This window comes from Ambystoma mexicanum, chromosome 3q (assembly GCF_040938575.1).
Source record: "Ambystoma mexicanum isolate Mex_15411 chromosome 3q, UKY_AmexF1_1, whole genome shotgun sequence".
Taxonomy (NCBI): Eukaryota; Metazoa; Chordata; class Amphibia; order Caudata; family Ambystomatidae; genus Ambystoma; species Ambystoma mexicanum.
Window position 1 is genome coordinate 39,251,484 of NC_090926.1, and position 19,501 is coordinate 39,270,984.

At 48.2% G+C, this 19,501-nt stretch overlaps 1 protein-coding gene and 1 long non-coding RNA gene across 5 annotated transcripts in view; one reads left to right on the top strand and one right to left on the bottom strand.

Moving 5' to 3' along the window:
* SSTR3 (somatostatin receptor 3) overlaps positions 1 to 14,089 on the bottom strand; it is a 57,482-nt gene extending 43,393 nt beyond the window's left edge. For 2 of the 4 annotated variants that reach the window (XM_069653018.1, XM_069653017.1), the window contains exon 1: positions 13,829 to 14,089. The gene's annotated coding sequence lies outside the window, so the exon portion shown is untranslated. The other 2 variants (XM_069653019.1, XM_069653016.1) reach the window with 1 other exon arrangement.
* LOC138582070 (uncharacterized) overlaps positions 1 to 19,501 on the top strand; it is a 325,079-nt gene that overhangs the window by 9,914 nt on the left and 295,664 nt on the right. The window lies entirely within an intron of this gene.

A 19,501-nucleotide genomic window follows, 5' to 3' on the forward strand; every position in this document is an offset into this window, starting at 1 on the left:
GGAGTGAAGGTGAGGCAGAATGAGCCCCATCCACATGTAGCCAGATAGGGGAGAGGTAGCGTGGGCAGAAATGGAGGAGCCGGCAATGAGGTCAGAACCCGTTGAGTATCCACAGCTCCCGAAGGCACGATGGGGCAGTTTAGAAGGGAGGACATCATATGTGACTAGACTGAGAAATCTACCCATATAGAAGAGAGTGAGCATGACAGGCATGGTGAGCAAAACAAGCGGCACAGCTGCACTGGGACTGGGCACAGGGCTAGACCAATTCCCCTTATTGGAGAAAGGCGGAGGACTAGCACAATATATACCATGGCCACAGACAGATAGAAATAGCTTGATTAACAAACTACCATTGCTCACAGCAGGGACAGGAAAGTGGATCTATGAGTTGGAAAGAATGACAGCTGGGATGGCCTTAGCAGCAGGTGACTTAAAATTCTGTTTGTTGCCATATTGGGAAAACAATCAGAAGACATTTGAAAGCGGGCAGGAAATCCTGAAATTACTGTCCAAAAAAAAGACAAAACAGGGCATCTTTCAATAATTGCAGAGCAGAGGTTTGGAGGGTACTGAGAATACAATACCCAGACATGACAGACATGGGTGCAATCATCACATGGAAAATGAGGCCGGAGGAAGACCCTGCAGCAGACATACATACTGGACATTCAAGAGAAATGGAGACTAGAGACTAGGGAAACGTGGCACAAAAATATTACTATTTTTTTTAAGTCACATTTTGAGTCAGGGACTACCCAAAGAAGTACAGATGCATTTAAAGAAAATGTTGGGAATAGAGGCAAAGCCATGGCCTGAGATACAACTACATCATTGTAGATTAAAAGAGAAGGGCAGAAAGAAACTTGAGGAAAGAAAGGTACAGAAAGCAAAGCTGGTGCAGAAGAAGTTTATCAAAATTAACAATAGAAGGGGCTATGTTAACATACACAGGTGAAAATAATGCCGTGCAAGAGGTACAGCACAGACAGCCAGGCCCAACTGGACATGTCACAGGGAGAGGAGAATACAATAATTACCTCCAGGGATGAGGGTTTGCACCCAGAAGAGGAGGGTTTGGATTCCAAGCTTAGCAAGGAGGGAGGTTTAATGGCAGGTTTAATGGGGGCCAACCATGAATTGGAGAACCACCACAACAATGCTGAACATGTGGGAAAATGGGGCACATTTCACACGTATGCAGATGTAGAGGAGGGATGCAACAGAATTGGCAACCATTAGACACAAGAGGGAGCCCAACATACCCCCACCATATAGCTTAGAGCCACCAACATGTTATGCCCAAGATCACACACAGTATCATGCACAAGAACCACAAATACATCAGACACAACAAGAGATGCCACCCCAAACACAGTTAGAACCAATGCAAACACAGCAAGCACAAATGCAGAGACAACAAGCTCCAGCACAACAGAAGGCAGTGACAGCATAGGCTGAAGACATTTTGCCACAGGCACCAACCCCCAGAATAGGGGGTGTGGCAGTAGTGGGAGGGAAGACTATCAGTGGGCTAGGACTGAATATCTCTCCACAATAGGACAGCCCACAATCAGACTTGATGTGTCCCATCCTATCCATTATACCAGACCCACAAGATGAACCACGGGTCAGAGTGATCACAGGTGACAAGACATGTTCCTTTGTAGTAGATACAGGATTTACATGATCTTGTGTAAGAGAGGGAAAATTGCCAATGTCAGGTATATCCATGGATGCATAAGGTTTTTCTAGGGTGAAGGCAAAGGTTCCATTTGCAGACAGCTTTCCCATAACCATAGGAGAACAAGACCTACCTATCCCATTGTTATATTCCCACCAGATACCAGTGAACATATTGGGGAGAGACTTGGTGAGTAAACATGACAATGTCGTATACTGACAAAGAATAATATGTTCCACTCCAGGGATTCATTACGTGAATTCACAAGAATTCATAACAGCCTTTTATTGTCAGAAAGCAGAGGAGGGGGTGCCACTCAAGCCAGAAATGTTCCTTTCTGGAGTGCACATATTGCTAGCATGGCTTCCAAGAATACAGGACAAAATATTGAGGTTACCTGCTGAGTTTTTGTTTCACCCAGAAGTACTCATGTATGCGGAGGAAGGGCAGAAAATTGCAATAGATCAAGAAGCAGCAAAAGTAAGGGATGACAGAATAATTATTCATGGAACAGACGATGGGCTAAATTGGCGCACAGTAATAGCGTGTGATGAGGTGCATAGACTGACTTCACAGATGATGAACTGTTCATAGATGATGACTCGGATGACAAAGGGATGGTTCACATTTGTCTCACATCTCAGCTGTGAATTGAGAACAGGGAGATATTCATTGGAAAGAAGGTACTGCCCTTTATGCAAGGAGATTTGGCATACGTACCAAGCTCACTGTGGACCAGCGGTTCATATGATGTTGGTCTATTCAAAGGAGTAGGGGCAATAAAAAGCAAACTGAGGAAAGGGGCTATTTTACCACAGGCAAGGCAGTATCTTATGTCAAAGTAAGCGGGCAAAGGTATCTATGAAACCATTGCTACCTTAGTGCGGCCGGCGATATTAGAGCTTTCAGAATCAACATGCAACACGGTTGTGTACTTAATTAAAAAAGCGACAGGAGGGTCTTAAGATAAATACAGAATCACCGCCCATGAACAATATCTTTGAAGCAGAATTGCCATTAGTGTCAAATCCAGCCACAATATTATGGAACATCCCATTTTAAGCAAAATACTTTACAGCTATCCATTTAAAGAATGCATTCTTTTCAATTCCCTTACATTCTGATTCACAATATTTGACCACATTTATTTACCCATGATTCATCTGCAACATACACGTTTACCCCAGGGGTACTGTAAAATCCCCCTCAGTCTTCAACTGAGTGTTGCAGATGGACTTGGGAAACATACAACATGACAGTGTGGTCATCCAGTATGTGGATGACATCGTGATGTGCAGCACTAAGCAGGAAGAGTACAGGAAGAGTTCCTATACATAGGTCAGCTGATACCAAAGGTGACAGATAAAAGAGCAGAAGCAATCATGAAAACATGCAGGCTAGAAACAGTGAAAGAATTACAGCAAAACGTAGGTCTTTGCAATTATTGAAGGGGATGGGTCTTTATCTACAGCAGTTGTGTCAGACCACTCTTAAAGGGACTAAAGAAAAGCGCAGAAGGACAAAAATGACATAGCCTAGACAGGAGAGATGATAGAAGCCTTTGATGAATTGAAATTAGCAGTGTTACGGATCCTTGATTATAATGAGACTTTTTTCTGTGTTCCCATTCAAATGGTGCAGTCATGACGGATGTCCTCACACAGAAAACTACCATGGGACACAAACCATTAGCATTCTACAGTGGGATTTTAGACCCAGTAATGAGAGGCTACTACCCCTGCGAACAAGCATTGGCTGCAGCCACCTTCGCAATTGAAGAATTAGCCAGTATAACAATGAGCTGTTCAGTTACATTATACATAGAACATGCTCTATTCACCATCCTTGAAAACCCCAAAAGCACATTGATCACACAGAGAGCATCCGGTTATTGAGTTATTATATTGAATCCATCGATCAAAATTGTCAGGTGCCGAGTGATAAACCTAGCCAGATTCGTAGCAGAACCAGTGGAAGAGGGAGATTATGTGCATGATTGCACTAACTATACTGAATTTCATGATGAAGTACTGCATGTTAAAGAAAATGACCCAGGAGGGGCCATAATTCTCTTCATTGATGGCTCATCATTGATAAGCCAGAGCACTGGTGAGCGAGGCATAGTGGAAGAGCAGTGGTGAAGGCCAGGGAGAATGACAGCTTAGAGATAGTGACCAGTATAAGATTGCCAATGCATTTCTCAGCAGAAGCAGCAGAATTGGTAGTGTTGATTTTAGCGCTTGAAGCGCATGTAGATGAGGCAGTAACAGTGTATTCTGGCTCTCCCTATGTGACTTCTAATGTAGATGCAGGACTGTTACGTTGGAAAAGGATGGTCATCTTGCGCACAGACGGCACACCAGTACGGCATGCGCCATTAGTAGACAGACTCAAAGGCGGACTTGCACTGCCATCGACTATCGCTGTAGTGGCACAGCGCACACTAGAGGGGTGGATTTGATTTCTTGTTGCAACAAGGCTGCTGACTTGGAAGCAAAAAGAGCAGCGTATTTCAGAAGTAACTGACATCGCAACTACAGCTTAAAAAACAAACGTGAACACAACATGGTGTTAAAGGAGGGCTTTAATACACCGCTGAGAGTACAAATTGCCTAGTTTCTGGGAGGGCTCCACCAGAAGAACAGCAGTTATGACAAAGGAGGGGGTTGCTCATTTTCCCCCACAGATGCAGTGTGGCAGCAGGAGAGCACCAGGAAACCTATTATGGCCTCAGAGCTGCTTAAAGTAGCACTAGAACAGCTGCACTACCCAGCACACACATCCAGAGAATGTCTTGCAGTACTGATTTTGGAGGACTGGTTCATCCTTAACTTGGCGGACCACGTTGATAATGTTGTCATTAATTGCTTGATTTGTTAAATGTTTACTTTTGGGCACACCTTGAGAACTGTGAGAGGAGCAATACCCTGACCCACAGGACCATTTCAGCATCAACAATTTGATTATGTAGACATGACCCAAATGTGTAAGGGCTACAGGTACATGCTGATGGTCATATGTCTCTTTTCCCTATGGATTGAATCTGGTTCATGGACATATCCTGATGCCACATGTGCAGCAAAATTCCTTGTACGAGAGGTATTGCCAAGACGGGAACCATGCTGAGTGTTGCACTCTGTCAACGGACCACATTTTGTAAATGAGATTTATTAGCACATCACTATCCTCTTAGGGATAACACACAAATTCTCACCCACCAATCACTCACAAGCAAATGGCTTTGTGAGTGCCTCGATGGACTCTTAAAGAACAAATTGCCAAACTAAAAGAGGCCCTGAAAAATTGTTACTTGCATTGCCTTTCTCTAGTGCTATTTGCCTTATGTAATCATTCGGGCTCTGACTATCACCCAACTCCACATGAGCTGGTGACAGGACACAGAATGCCTACACCTTTTGCTCCTCCCCCACGGGCTCATACTGATGCAGAAAGTGCCGCTATTGTGTTAGGGAAGTAGATGTATGATTATTTGACAGCAATGACTGTGTCTCGACACGTGCAGACGCAGCAGGGGGTCCACAGAACACAGATTAAGACAACAAATGACCTGACCCAGACGATTTACTAAGACCTCTCCTGCTATACCCAGGGTACTGTGTCAAAATGGTTAAAAAGTGGTGCAAGCCATGATGTATAGGACCTTTTGTTGTAGAAGCCGTCACACCATCTACAGTCAAAGTTGAGGGAAGGAAAGCCTTGACTCACCTCCACAACATCAAAGTGTATCGAAGTGAGACCCCCTGTCCGCATATACTGGGCACAAAGGTGAAGAAGTTCAGCGACCTCAGATGCGAGCGATGCCGATAGCCAATCAGCAGCAAGGAACTGTATTGAACTATCCAGCATGAGAACCTTGCACATTTAACATTTGTCAAAAGAGGCACGTGCACTTTTATTGTCCTGATCCCCTCATTCCTATAGAAAATGAACTGTCTTCCAGGAACATTGAACAGGATGCTGTAGTGTTTAAAATTGAAAAGCATGAATCGTTTTTGGAAACATTTCTCTTGCACATTCAACTGAAGTTTGCCTTGTAAGTAATTACTCTTCTAAAGCAGACAGCACAAACATTTCCTTTGTTACAACCATGCGTGCATTTAAAATTATTTGATATTCTCTCTTAGCACTTTGGGGAAATTATGCTCCTAGATATTTGCAGATGGTGAAATGACTAGCTGTCATGGTTGTTGCAATGTTCTTTACATATTTTGGTCTTTATTTTATTATTTTTGTTGCATTAAGACAACTGATCATTTATAAAACAGCTAAACAAGTAAATATGAGTGCAACCCCGGTGGCAATGACATTCAAAATGCCCCCAGACCAATCCCCTCTAGTGAGCACACAGATTAAAAGAATGGAAAAAGTGTACTCGATGACTCAAGCCAATTGATCAAGAATATGGATGATTCGGTCCATGTAACCAATATCATGTGGTACCAGCACATGAGCAAAGTAAGGAGAATGACTTCTGGTGAGAGTTTTTTTTTCTGTGTTCCCTCAACCCATATGCCATGAGTGCCTCCAGAATGTTCATAGCAACAGAAATACTCACACACACACACAGCATATTGCCTGACACACCTTGCAATATGTATGACCTAAGGACAGTTTCAGGGCCAGACAGAATGCATAGTATGGGTGACAAAAGCAGATTCCCCATGGGTATATCATTTCATAAAGCAAAAGAATATGTGTGATAAGTGCAAAAACACAACACGGGTGATGAACTGTGCACTGCTAGAGGAAGCTGGAGGAGGGATTAGAAGATCGCAAAATGATGCAATGTAATGATGTCCGAGGAAAATGAACACCTGGGTGCTGGAATAGTGGCCAGTTAAAAAAAAAAAGAAATTGTACTTACTGATGACGGATGGGCAGAAGGATTGAATGGGTGCAAAGCATGAGCACTCCTAGGGCAGACACAATAGGTGATGCATAACGTAAATGCATAGTGTCTTAAAGAATGGCCTGTCAAAATGAAAAGGCTTACTTGGGTAGAAGATGAGAGGGGACCAGTGCCAATACGACTACTGGAAAATTTGATCCTCTGCTTTCGTAATGAATGAGCAGTAAAAGGCGGGAATAAATAAGTTATGCGTATGCATTTTTTGACATATCTGGCATGAAAGTAGGTACAGCAATAATAATGGACCATTATTGGGCCAGTGGTACAAAGGCCTACACTCAGCTTCCCCCAAATTGGGGAGGCCTGTGCTCCCTAGTGATATGCTTTAGTAGTGCCCTAGAGTGAAGTGCAGGTTGGTGATTTTCCCTGGATGGACACACATCTAAGAAATAAAAGGTCCCTACCCCTTAAACGTACCAAAAAAAGGAATTACATATCAGCAAAAGCAGCAACAGCATATGGGGACCTAACAGATGAGCATAAATTGTTCAGCAATACAAAAAAAAATGTGCATCCATCTTTGCTCTTGGGTTGCAGGCTGGTGTGAATACCAGATGGCTCAAATAACCCAGTGGGAGCTGTTACAAACCATAAATACAACTGTATGAGGCTTTAGTGTCGTAAGGGAAGAGTTGAGAGCAATAAGGCATGTGACCCTTCAAAACAGATACGTCCTTGATTTGATAATGGCTAGGGAGGGTGGCATGTGCACATAAATTAGCCCATCTTGCTGCACGTAAACACCCGCTAACGATGAGGAAAATGAGACCCTCACAGAAGCAATAGCCGCATCGACTGAATTGCACACAAAAATGGTGTAAACGGTGGGAGACATTGCGGGAGATTTGGTTCGACTATCTATTCTCCTGGATACCCTCCTTGTTGGCTAATGCATTCAAAGTACTACTGGCCACACTAGTACTGGTACTATTGGCTTTGTGTACCATATGAATAGCAATAGGCCAATGCAAGAAGACTGCCAAAAAGGCAGTAGGAATGAAAATAGTTCTAAACCGGGATAATCACATGCACAAGTATATCCAAACTGTCTTCCTCCAAAACCCAAGCAGTACACAGCTGTCTAGCCCCACCAGGGTCAAAGTTCAAGTACCCTCCAGATCCCCAGAATTACACTGAGCATTCAGTGAATTGTGATGTATCTGGGGTATGTAACTACATGCCATACAACATTGACGAACACGTGAGATGTGGAGGTAGCTTGGGGGGGCGAGTAAAATATGGCTACACAAAGAGCCCTATCTGGGGGAAAGCAGAAGGAAGAGTGTGGTTGAAAACTCGACAAGGGGGTGGGGGTTGGGAGGCAGATCAAACGTCATCCATATCATCTGCCCACCCCAGATCTATTACCACATAGGTGAGAGATGTTATTGGCTAAGACACCGTACCGCCCTTATCCCAGACAGGTGCAACAAGACTGAGAAACAATTTAAGCTGAAGATGGCAAATGCAGTCTAGCCCACATTGCACCAGTAGCAAACGCATGCATTAGACACAAAGCAAATATGTACTCCAAATGACGAACACATACTCTGGCTCAAATATGTATTTAAACATGAAGAATATTAACATGGCAACCACAAGACATGAAGAACACAGACAGAACCAATGTATACACTGAATGCAACATGAACGACAAGCAAATATAGCTCACTAACATAGAAACCAGAGTGCAATAGAGCAGCCATCTTCTTAAAAATGCAAGCCACTGCATGATTTTAAATAGACCCAGGATTCAAGACTTCGAGAAAACTCAAAAAGCTGAATCCACAGAAATACAGAGCTGTGCAGTGCTCAGATGGCAGCTAGCAATCAGCGCCAAACTTATAGTGAGATAGGGGGGGATGGGGTCATCAGAACAAAGGTACGAGATTGCAGCTCCCAAGACATAAGGAGGATACTCCCAAATTCATTAAAGGTTCATAAGAATACAACCATCCTTTGCTTACCGGGTACACTAAAATAGCAAGCCAGCAAACGCCATGAAGAATAACTCAAGAGTGTCCCTGGCGGAAATAGAAAAAACGACAAACACCTTAAAATCCCAATAAATAGGAGATAACTCTATTTCATTCATGTTCTTCTAATGCATGACTTGGAGAACACTGGCTATTCATTAGCAGCCAGTATAAGATAGGACACCTGCAAGACTTTGTAAAAGTACACACAGTCATAAGGTGCTGTGCAAGGTAAAGTACAAGGATGAGGGATGGTACCTTCTTTAAAAGAACAAAGGAAAGTCCATGGGCCTTTCTCCCCCTACACCCCATCTTGCTCATGTCTGTCTGGATGACCTGTCAAGTGTCGAAGGTTGGTTAGTACGATGCCAACCTATTAAAATCTGCAGTGTCATGCCACACATCAAATCATAAGTCAACCAACCCCCTAACGAAGAAATTATGTAGTTGTACCTTTATCACAGTAAGGGTTGTCTCAGGTTGGACCCATGAGCTAGGTCTAGCCCAATGAAATGCTTACCCCCTACGTGATTGTAGCCACAGCCCTTAACCAATCCCTAATTGTGATGATGTCATGATGCCATATATGACGCGTTTAAGGTACTTAAAGAATTGTTTTGTATTTGCTCTCCGAGAGCCTCAAGATTGTAATGCTTGTACCATGTCCCTGCTTTATTTGGATGATAATTAAGCTGGTTTTTGCCTTGCACTTTTTCCATCTCGTCATTGAGTCTAGTTTGGATTGTCTTCAGTTCCTCTGGCATACCAGGGATGTTTAGGCCTGCCTTAACATATCATTACTGGCATTATGCGCAAAGCAAACATGAGAATGTTCTTTGTATGGGAATACGGGCACATATGGCTGCCGCCGGCATGCAAATGTATGGGCACAGTCAGTGTGAAAATAATTCCTATAATAGCATATATTGTGCGGAAAGGCGTAATGAAAATACTTTGTGAAATGCACCTGTGCGCTGATGGTGACTTGCATCTATTTGATTTTTTTGATGAGTTACCCTGCAAAACCAAGTGCAAACTGTTATTTACCTAATTTATCACTTAAAGTGTGCTGTAAAAGACATTATTTAACCAATTTTTCAAAATATTTTCCCACGGGGAAGATACCCTGTCTGAACCCCAATTCGTTGGTTCAGGGTACCTCGCTACACTCGGTCATTCTGGCATATCAGGGTACCTCGCTACACGGTCACTCTGGCATATTTGTGGGAACTATTTACTCCCCTCCAAATATAAAATGTACCAGTCGACACTGACTGCTATGATCAGTTTCAAGGACAAGAGGCCAAGAGTGAGATCTCCTGCGGCAGACAGTGTCAAGTACCTGCTTCTTGGAAGGAAGGAATAAAGTCATGTCAAGAGCCCGTCATCGACAGGATCATCTGGAAACATCGGCGACTGATCCAACAACTTATTTGTGGAAAGGGTGCAGTAAATCGGGGTTAGGATTTTTTTTTACGGTGGGTAGTGGGGAAATTGGAGGGTGATGAGTCTTAGAATAAGTGTGTGGGATTTAAGAAAGAGGGGCTGTAGCAGAGACCTCATGGACAAACAACCTTATTTATGGGACAAGGATATGAACGAAGTGAGGACACAAGTATGAGTTGTGCAGGTTTGGACATTATTTCATCACCGTCCCCAGAAGTAGAGAAGACACTTTACGCAAAATAAAGACCCTTGAATAATACCACAAGTAGTTTAAACTTTATTAACTTCTCTACACTAGAGCACAGCACAGCAAATACCACTACACCAGGAGCAAAAAATGCTCCGATTTCGCCAGAGAAGCACCACAAAGAGCTCTGGCAACACACAGCAGTAGAATTACGCCCTGGGACTCACATCACATAGCACTACTACTAATCCACAGCAAAGCCATGTCTGCCATTTGGCCCAATGCCATCAGGTAGTTTTGCTTTTCCCAATGCGAGTAACAGCCTATAAATGTGACCATCCACTGTGCTGATGTTTAAAATGGCAGGATTGGCTTAATACAGCGGTATTCAAACTGTGGAAGAAATGGGCTGCGGTGGCTCACATGGTCGGGCTGAAGCATGCCGCCACTGGGCCTCGGACTGTGTTGGGAATGGGATGGGGGAGCCCAGTGACTGTGGTGGGAGAAGGATGGGCGGGCACCATGGGATTGTGGTGGGAGCAGGGTGGGGGAAGAGCCCAGGATGTGTTACGGGGTGGGGAGAGCCCAGGGACTGGGTAGGAGTGGGATGAGGGAGCCCAGCGACTGTGATGGGACCAGGTAGGGGAGCCCAGGGACTTTACTGGCAGTAGGGTGCGGTGACAGCACACAATAGTTCATAGCCATTTGTACATACTGTCCATTTGACATTTTTTTGGGGGGTGGGGGGCGGCTTGCCCAAATTTTGCTCAGGGGGGTCCAGGCCACAAAAGTTTGAAGACCACTGGCTTAACATGACCCGCTTGACATAGGCCAGTCGACAGCTAAATTATGTAGATTTTTGCACGCGTATTGTGCACGGTCTGCAGGATGAAAAGGAAATGGGGAAAAGTAGAGCGGGAAAGGGCAGAAGGGCGAAAGTCAGAACAAAAAACAAATATACTTAAGCCACAACATACAGGGAAAAATACCAAGAGGGTGAGATGATGATCGTCGGGATGTATGTAGAGGTGTGGGTGTATAGACCCGAAAAATAAGTGAAGGCACGAGAGCTGCCTGTATTGAAAGCAAACTTTCACGAGGCCGTTGCTGCTACAACGTGGCGGGCATATGAGTTTAAACCAAGGGTTGCGTGCGTCATGGCCCTGACGTGCGCCCGAGGTTGTCTGCGAGTTGTGGGGGCTTCAGAGCAGCTGTAATGAGCTCCCTCCTAATGAAAGCCATGAAGGGGGACTGGCAAGGCTGAGCCTTCCGAGGGAGGTTGGGCCAAGTGCTGATGCTATACAGAATGAGCCCTGGGGGGGACAATAAGGAAAGTTAGACGAAGCACGCCCAGCCGAGCCAGGAACGCCTCAGCTGAAGAAAAGAGCGGTGTCACACATGTATAGGTATGCAATTATTCTGGCATAGGTGCAGCGTGCTGAGTAACCTTGTCAAAGCAATCCCGCTGGTGTAAATTGCCTCGTGGTAACGGGCGGGGGATGCTGTTGTGGGTAACACTAGGGGAGCACTGCCTGCTTGTAATGCAGTGCAGTGAAATGAAGTGCGGTATTATTCAGCAGCTATGAAGACGAGCACAGCACTAACACTGAAAACAACAGCGTCCAGCACTACCATCAAGTGGCAGCAGCAAATAGCACTTGCAGCAACCCCTAGAAGTGCACAGTACTGCAACCCAGCACCAACCAGCACTATCACCCAGCCAAGGGTACCCGCAGCACAGGGCGTTACTAAGCTGTGGTGTACAGCACTGCCACTGGGCTCCAGCAGCACAACGCACTACTACAAAGCCTTAGTGCAGAACACTGCCATGGGGCGGCCAGCATCCAGAACTGCCATTGAACACTGCCATCAGCCCCTAGAAATACAAGCACAGCAGTATCAAACATCACCATCCTCAAGCCAAGTGACCAGAATTGCCATTGAGCTCCAGCAGCACCACACAGCGCTACCATGGACTGTCAGCACCACACAGCGCTGCCTTGGACTGCCAGCATCGCACAGCGCTGCCATGGACTGCAGCACCACACAGCGCTGCCTTGGACTGCCAGCACCACACAGTGCTGCCTTGGACTGCCAGCACATACAGTGCTGCCTTGGACTGCCAGTACCACACAGCGCTGCCTTGGACTGCCAGCACATACAGTGCTGCCTTGGACTGCCAGCACCACACAGCGCTGCCTTGGACTGCCAGCACCACACAGCGCCGCCTTGGACTGCCAGCACCACACAGCGCTGCCTTGGACTGCCAGCACCACACAGCGCTGCCATGGACTGCCAGCACCACACAGCGCTGCTTTGGACTGCCAGCACCACACATCGCTATGTTCGACACATGCAGCATACCGACATACCATGAAGCCTTGGCTAGCATAACACCACTGCAAACTCATCATTACCTGCATTGTCACTGAGCTCATCAACATACAGCACTCCCACTGAGCAAAAGCGACATCCGAATACAGCACTACCACTGAGCCCTGAAACCAGCAGCAGCCAGCACTACAGTCCAGCCTGAGGACCCAATTAATCACAGTACTGCCAGTGAGCCCCAGAGCCGACAGCACACGGGACAGCCATCCAGCCACTGCAACACACAGCACTACCATCAAACCCCAGCCCCTGCAGCACCCAACACTACTAGTACCCATCAGTAGATCAGACCACAAGCTCCAGCACAGAACTCAACGAACAGCAGCACACAGCGCGGCGGAGGAGCCTCTTCAGAACTCATCCTGGCTTTCAAGCGTGAGCAGCACTGCGACTGAGCCCCAGTGGTAGGAGTCGACCGCACTAGAACCGAGCCATAACAGTGCACAGCGCTACTGCCAGCCGTCAGCAGAACAGCACTAATAAGTCCTAGTAGTAAACAGCACTAAGGAGTCCTCAACCCAACATCACACAACACTATAAATCGAGCCCCAACAGAACACACAGCACTACAATAGAACCCTAGCAACACAGACCTACCGCCACCAGCAGAACGCAGCAGTGCCATTATCAAGTCGAAGCCACATTCAGCTCTAGAGGCCAGTCACCGCCGCGCTGCCTCCGATTCCCGAAGTCCACCGCACAGCCCACTGCAATAGACCACAATTAAGCACACCCATGGGGCACGGAGACCTCCACTCGCCAAAAGCCATCAGCCGGGGACCTTGACCCGTCGCATAGAGGTTATGCAGATGTTGGGGTAACGCAGTACACGAGCACTCACCTTTGTAAAGCCCGTTCCAGGCGCCACGAGGAGAGGACTGCGGCATTACAGGGACCGCCGGCGCGGAGTGGTGGGGGCAGCGGGGCCGGCTGCGAGGCTTACCTGGGAGGTGGGAGGGCGGGGGAAGGCGAAATGAGAGCCAGGGAGAGGCTGTAGAGAGAGAGAGAGGGGCGAAGCGCTCAATAAATAAAGCGGGCGGGCAAGAGATAGATAGAGAATGGGAAGGAGAGGAATGCAAACTAGGGAGAAAGGTGAGGATAGAGAAGCGGAGGAAGGGAGGCGGACCAGAGGGAGGAAGCAGGTGAATGGGAGAGCCGAGCGACAGGGAAAGAGACGAGAGAACACATGAAGTGCCTCCGCATTCTTAGCTTACCCTCCCACATATTGCCATTTTACTGTCTCTCGTGTGCTGGGCTGGGCTGCTCCGAGCCCGTGTCGCGTGGGGCACGAGTCCCGCTGTGGAGGGCGCACCCCCGCAGGGGAGCAGAGCGGAGCCATGCGGGAACACACGCCTCTCCCTCCATCCCGTCTCCGGCATTCTAGGGCTCGCTGCGCCCGTTAACCCTTTCCTGTCTCCGAATCGTCTGCTATGTCTCACATTTTCTCCACTTTCACGGGTTCTTCTTTGCTCTCATCTGCTTCTTGCAGCCCTTCATATGTGTGTACCCCCCTATTTTATCATTCTCTTTTTCTCGTCCACCCCCCTGTCTTTTCACCCCCTTCCCTCTACTTCTGCCTCTCGCCCCCCCAACACCCACCCCCTGCTCTTTCTACCTTGATGTATTTTTTTTGGGGGGGGGGCATTATAGTAAATTGCATGTTTCGGATTTTCTCTTTTTACCGGTGTCTTAGCTTTACATGTGAACAGTGTGGGCGAGGGACAGGTGTACTTAGCAGCAAACCGGCACAATTCGCAACACCCCATCATATCCAACGGGACTACACCCAAAATAATTGCCCTTATATGGGCATTGCTGGACCTGCAGCCCCCCCTTTCGGTAAAACAGGAATTACACAGTAACAATATTACAAAAAGTCTGGAAAGTTCTTACATGCAAAAGTTTTCAAAAGAAGTACCTTTCCTTAATCAAGTGACTTTGGAACGGCGGCCAGAAGGAGTTTTATTTTATACAAAAAACGAACATAAAACAGCACACCTATTGAGCCCTTGGGAAGCACTTGGAAAGCTGAACAACACGCTTTGGCTCTCATTTATAACAGTAGATTTATATTCAGAGGTACATATTGTGATATGAAATAAAGAATGTTTACGTAATTCAGAAGTTCTGTTATAAATGGTATTCTTACATTCCGGGACTGAATCGGCCTTTCCATTTTCTTTCAGTTGAAATGGGCTCGGGGCACTGGGGCACAATAACTGACCCATGTCAGCAGTCTTGTTGTGTCACAGAAACCTATTCCTTTAATTTGGGACATTAAATGTGCTCTGCACGCACGTTACAGGCTGCCTTTGCTGGCACCCTCAGGCTGTCACCTCCCCCTTGTAGTTACCACCCTGCTGTCAAAGAGCAATGAATAGCTTTTCATCCGGACATTTGGGCCCCGATTCATAGAATCTGGCGCAGAAAAGGCGCAAGCGCCACGCGCTGGTAAGGAGCGTGCGCCAACCGTGGCGCAGAGAAATTATTGCGCGTCACGCGTATTTATGGTTTTCCCAAGGCATCAGTAACTGTGGCGCAAGGAACAGCAAGCTGCGCCGGTAATACCCCCAACACGCCCCAACGCACAGTAAAAAGCAAGTGAAATGCCTAACAAGGCAGAAGCCTCTGCGCCATCCCTGGGCCAGCATGCAGCCTCCCTAGCGAAATCACCTCACAATCCCCTGCTGCACCCCAGCCAAATCATGTGAAAATTCTGCGCGATCCCCGGCCCCACCCCAGCCCAATCATGCGAAAACACCTTGCGATCCCCAGCCGCACCCCAGCCAAATTGTGCGTCTGCACCTCGCAATCCACGGCAAGCAGACCCCTCCTGATGGGACACCCCCACCCCAGCCCCCATCACCTGTGATCCCACCCTGCAGGCAGTCCCCTCCACATGGGACACTCCAGCCCCATCACCCATCACCCTGCCCTTCAGGCAGCCCCCTCCACTTTGGACACCACCGCCCCATCACCTGTCATCCATGACCCCACCCTGCAGGCATCCCCCTCCACATGGGACACACCAGCCCCAGTCACCTGTGAGCCCACCCTGCAGGCAGCCCCCTCCACATGGGACACACCAGCCCCAGTCACCTGTGACTCCACCCTGGGCAGCCCTCTCCATAAGGGACACACCCACCCCATCACCTGTGAGCCCACCCTGCAGGTAGCCCCCTCCACATGGGACACCCCAACCCCAGCCCCCATTACCCATGACCCCACCCTGAAGACAGCCCCTTCCACATGCGAAACCCCAGCCCCCGTCATCTGTGACCCCACCCTGCAGGTAGCCCTCTCCACATGGGACACCCCAGCCCCCATCACCCGTGACCCCACCCTGCAGGCAGCCCCCTCCACATGGGACACCCCTACACCAGCCCCCATCACCCCACCCTGCAGGCAGCCCTCTCCACATGGGACACCCCAGCCCCCGTCATCTGTGACCCCACCCTGCAGGCAGCCCTCTCCACATGGGACACCCCAGCCCCATCACCCGTGACCCCACCCTGCAGGCAGCCCCCTCCACATGGGACACCCCTACCCCAGCCCCCATCACCCCACCCTGCAGGCGGCCCCCTCCACATGGGACACCACAGCCACCATTACCCATGACCCCACCCTGTAGGCCACCCCCTCCACATGGGACACCCCCAGGCCAGCCCCATCACCTGTGACCTCACCCTGCAGGCAGCCCTCTCCACATGGGACACCCCCACCCCAGCCCCTATCACCTGTGACCCCACCCTGCAGGCAGCCCCCTCCACGTGGGACACCCCCACTCCAGCCCCCATCACCCATGACCCCACCCTGCAGGCAACCCCCTCCACATGGGACACCCCAGCCCCCATCACCCGTGACCCCTCCCTTCAGGCAGCCCTCTCCACATGGGACACACCAGCCCCCATCACCCGTGACCCCACCTTGCAGGCAGCCCTCTCCACATGGCACACCCCAGCCCCCATCACCGGTAACCCCACCCTGCAGGCAGCCCTCTCCACCTGGAACATCCTATCACCCGTCACCCGTGACCCCAACCTGCAGGCAGCCTCCTCCACATGGGACACCCCATCCCCCATCACCCGTGACCCAAGGCAGCCCTCTCCATATGGGACACCCCAGCCCCCATCACCCGTGACCCCACCCTGCAGGCAGCCCTCTCCACATGGGACACCCCAGCCCCCATCACCCGTGACCCCACCCTGCAGGCAGCCCTCTCCACATGGGACACCCCAGCTCCCATCACTCATGACCCCACCTTGCAGGCAGCCCTCTCCACATGGGGCACCCCAGCCCCCATCACCGGTGACCCCACCCTGCAGGCAGCCCTCTCCACCTGGGACACCCCAGCCTCCATCACCCGTCACCCGTGACCCCAACCTGCAGGCAGTCTCCTCCACATGGGACACCCCATCCCCCATCACCCATGATCCCAGACAGCCCTCTCCACATGGGACACCCCAGCCCCCATCACCTGTGATCCCACCCTGCAGGCAGCCCTCTTCACATGAGACACCCCCACCCCAGCCCCCATCACCCTACCCTGCAGGCATCCCCCTCCACATGGCACACCCCCACCCCAGCCCCCATCACCCGTAACCCCACCCTACAGGCAGCCCTCTCCACATGGGACACCCTCACCCCAGCCCCCAACACCCGGGAACCCACCCTGCAGGGAGCCCTCTCCAGACCGGACATCACCTGCATTTTGGACGCTGACATAGTGACACGTCATCACTTCATTGATGGTGTGTCATGCAACTTGACTGCCATGTTGTGACACCACCCCGAATATCCACTTGAAAATGTATCCTTCAAACACTCATAAATGCATACACCTGGCCCACATCCATGAGTGTGGCAGCTGCTGAAACACAATTGCTAACCGCAACCATCTCCCAACGTACACATGTAACAAGTTAATGGTAAAGTGAGGCCCTGCTGTCCATGTGACAATGTCATGTCACAAATCCCCATGGAGAAATAGTGAAACAATGACGGAAAAGCAGCCCCAATGTGTGCCACATGAACAGACACTGCCCAGGCGTGTCACAGCCTGAGACTCAAGGAGCTGCTAGTACCAGAACAGATTTCCTAATAAACACAACACTGTTCCTCCCATGTGTGAAGGATATGATATGAAATCATATAAAATGATATGGCATTCATAATGCACCTATACAAAAGTCTTTGAAGGTGCAACGAGACAGGGGAGGGGTAACAGAGTGAAGACGGAGACAACGATCTTACTAGGCCAGGTGACATTGAGATGGCGCAAGTGCATGGGAAGTGGGGAAGGTGAAAAGTGCGGCTGGAACGGGGAGGGGGCAGCGCAGTACATGGGAAGGACATCATAACAAATACAATAACAATAAAAATCATCAAAGTGCGGCCAGCTGGTGGCAAGTGCAAGGCTAAGTGCAGACAGGAATACAGAAAAACAGTTCAAGTGCGGGAGATGCCAGGAAGGCAGTCCAGGTGTGCAAGTGGCTGGTGAGGGGACCTTGGCCCGAGGTCAGAGGGTAGCCAGGTGACCAGTGCAGATACAGACAGGAGTTCAGCAGTGGAAAGGAGGAGGACGAACGCAAAGGCAAAGAGGAATTACTTGAGTTTTGATTGAGTACATGGAAATCAGACAGTGCGCCATGCACTGAGACAGGTGCATTGGTCTGACAATGTGTAAATCCAAAGTAATGCCAATATTGCGTGGCAGTGCAAGAGGTAGACCAACACCAGAGACAATGATAACTGCACAAACACGTGCTGGTGAAGGCGAAAGCACATGTGTGTTATACAGCATCAAGCAAATCATGTGCCAATATACGGAACATGTAACACTCCCACAGTCACCCCACCCATCTCCCTCACAAAAACAGTGAGGGCCAATACACAGTGATGCTGCACATGTGAAAGCAAATGGCATGTTACCGTGCACACCCAAACTCGCCCTTCACACTCCTCCACCGTTCAGCCACATGTGTATACACATGCATGCAAGTAACCACATACATGACCAATGATGGTCAGAACCAGAGACACTAAACAGAGTAACAAACCAGCACACTGCCAAAAAAAAAATGTGAGAAACAATGACTGTGAGTTAAGAAAATAAATGATATTGAACAGTATTATTATGCTCATACACACTGTAAATTAAAGTAGAATATTTATATGAAAAAATAAAAGAATGCAAAAATGTCAAGTTTAAAAAAATTATTTACAATACCATAAAAAATACAAAAATAACCATTACCGCATGGTGAACACAAAAAAAGACCAATAAAACTATTTACACAATAAACATGGAGTGGTGTCCGTTCAAAGGATCGAAAATAAAATGATCTAATACAATAGTTGAGAGTCAAAAGGACCGAAAAAAAGGTTGAATACCTTTTTAAAAATATATATATTTTTTTGGTTTCCGTTTAGGAAAAAAAAGTGTTTTTTATACCAAAAACGGGGGTTTGGGAGGGGACACCCCAAAAAAAAAAAGAACAAATAATTTGACCTTTTTTTCTGTCCTTTTGACTCAAAACTATTGCATTTCGATCCTTTTGATTCGATCCTTTCACCTATAACCACATGGAGTAATGTCCAAAGTCCACTCCAACTCATTAAAAAATTAAAAGGAAACACACATACATACAAGAACTATGTACTAAAAAACTGAGTAAGGTCCCCACGCTCCAAATAATAAATAAAAACAATGGAAACTTATACCTAAAAACTATTTACAAAGGTAACAGGCTAGTCCTTCTCGCCAATCTCACTCAATGTCTCAGCAAAGGCATCCTCGAACACTGCGTCCAATTCAATTAGGCGGGCCTCCGCTCTCTCCTCGAGGGCTTGCAGGGACTCCAGCATGGTCCTCTCCATCCCCTCCA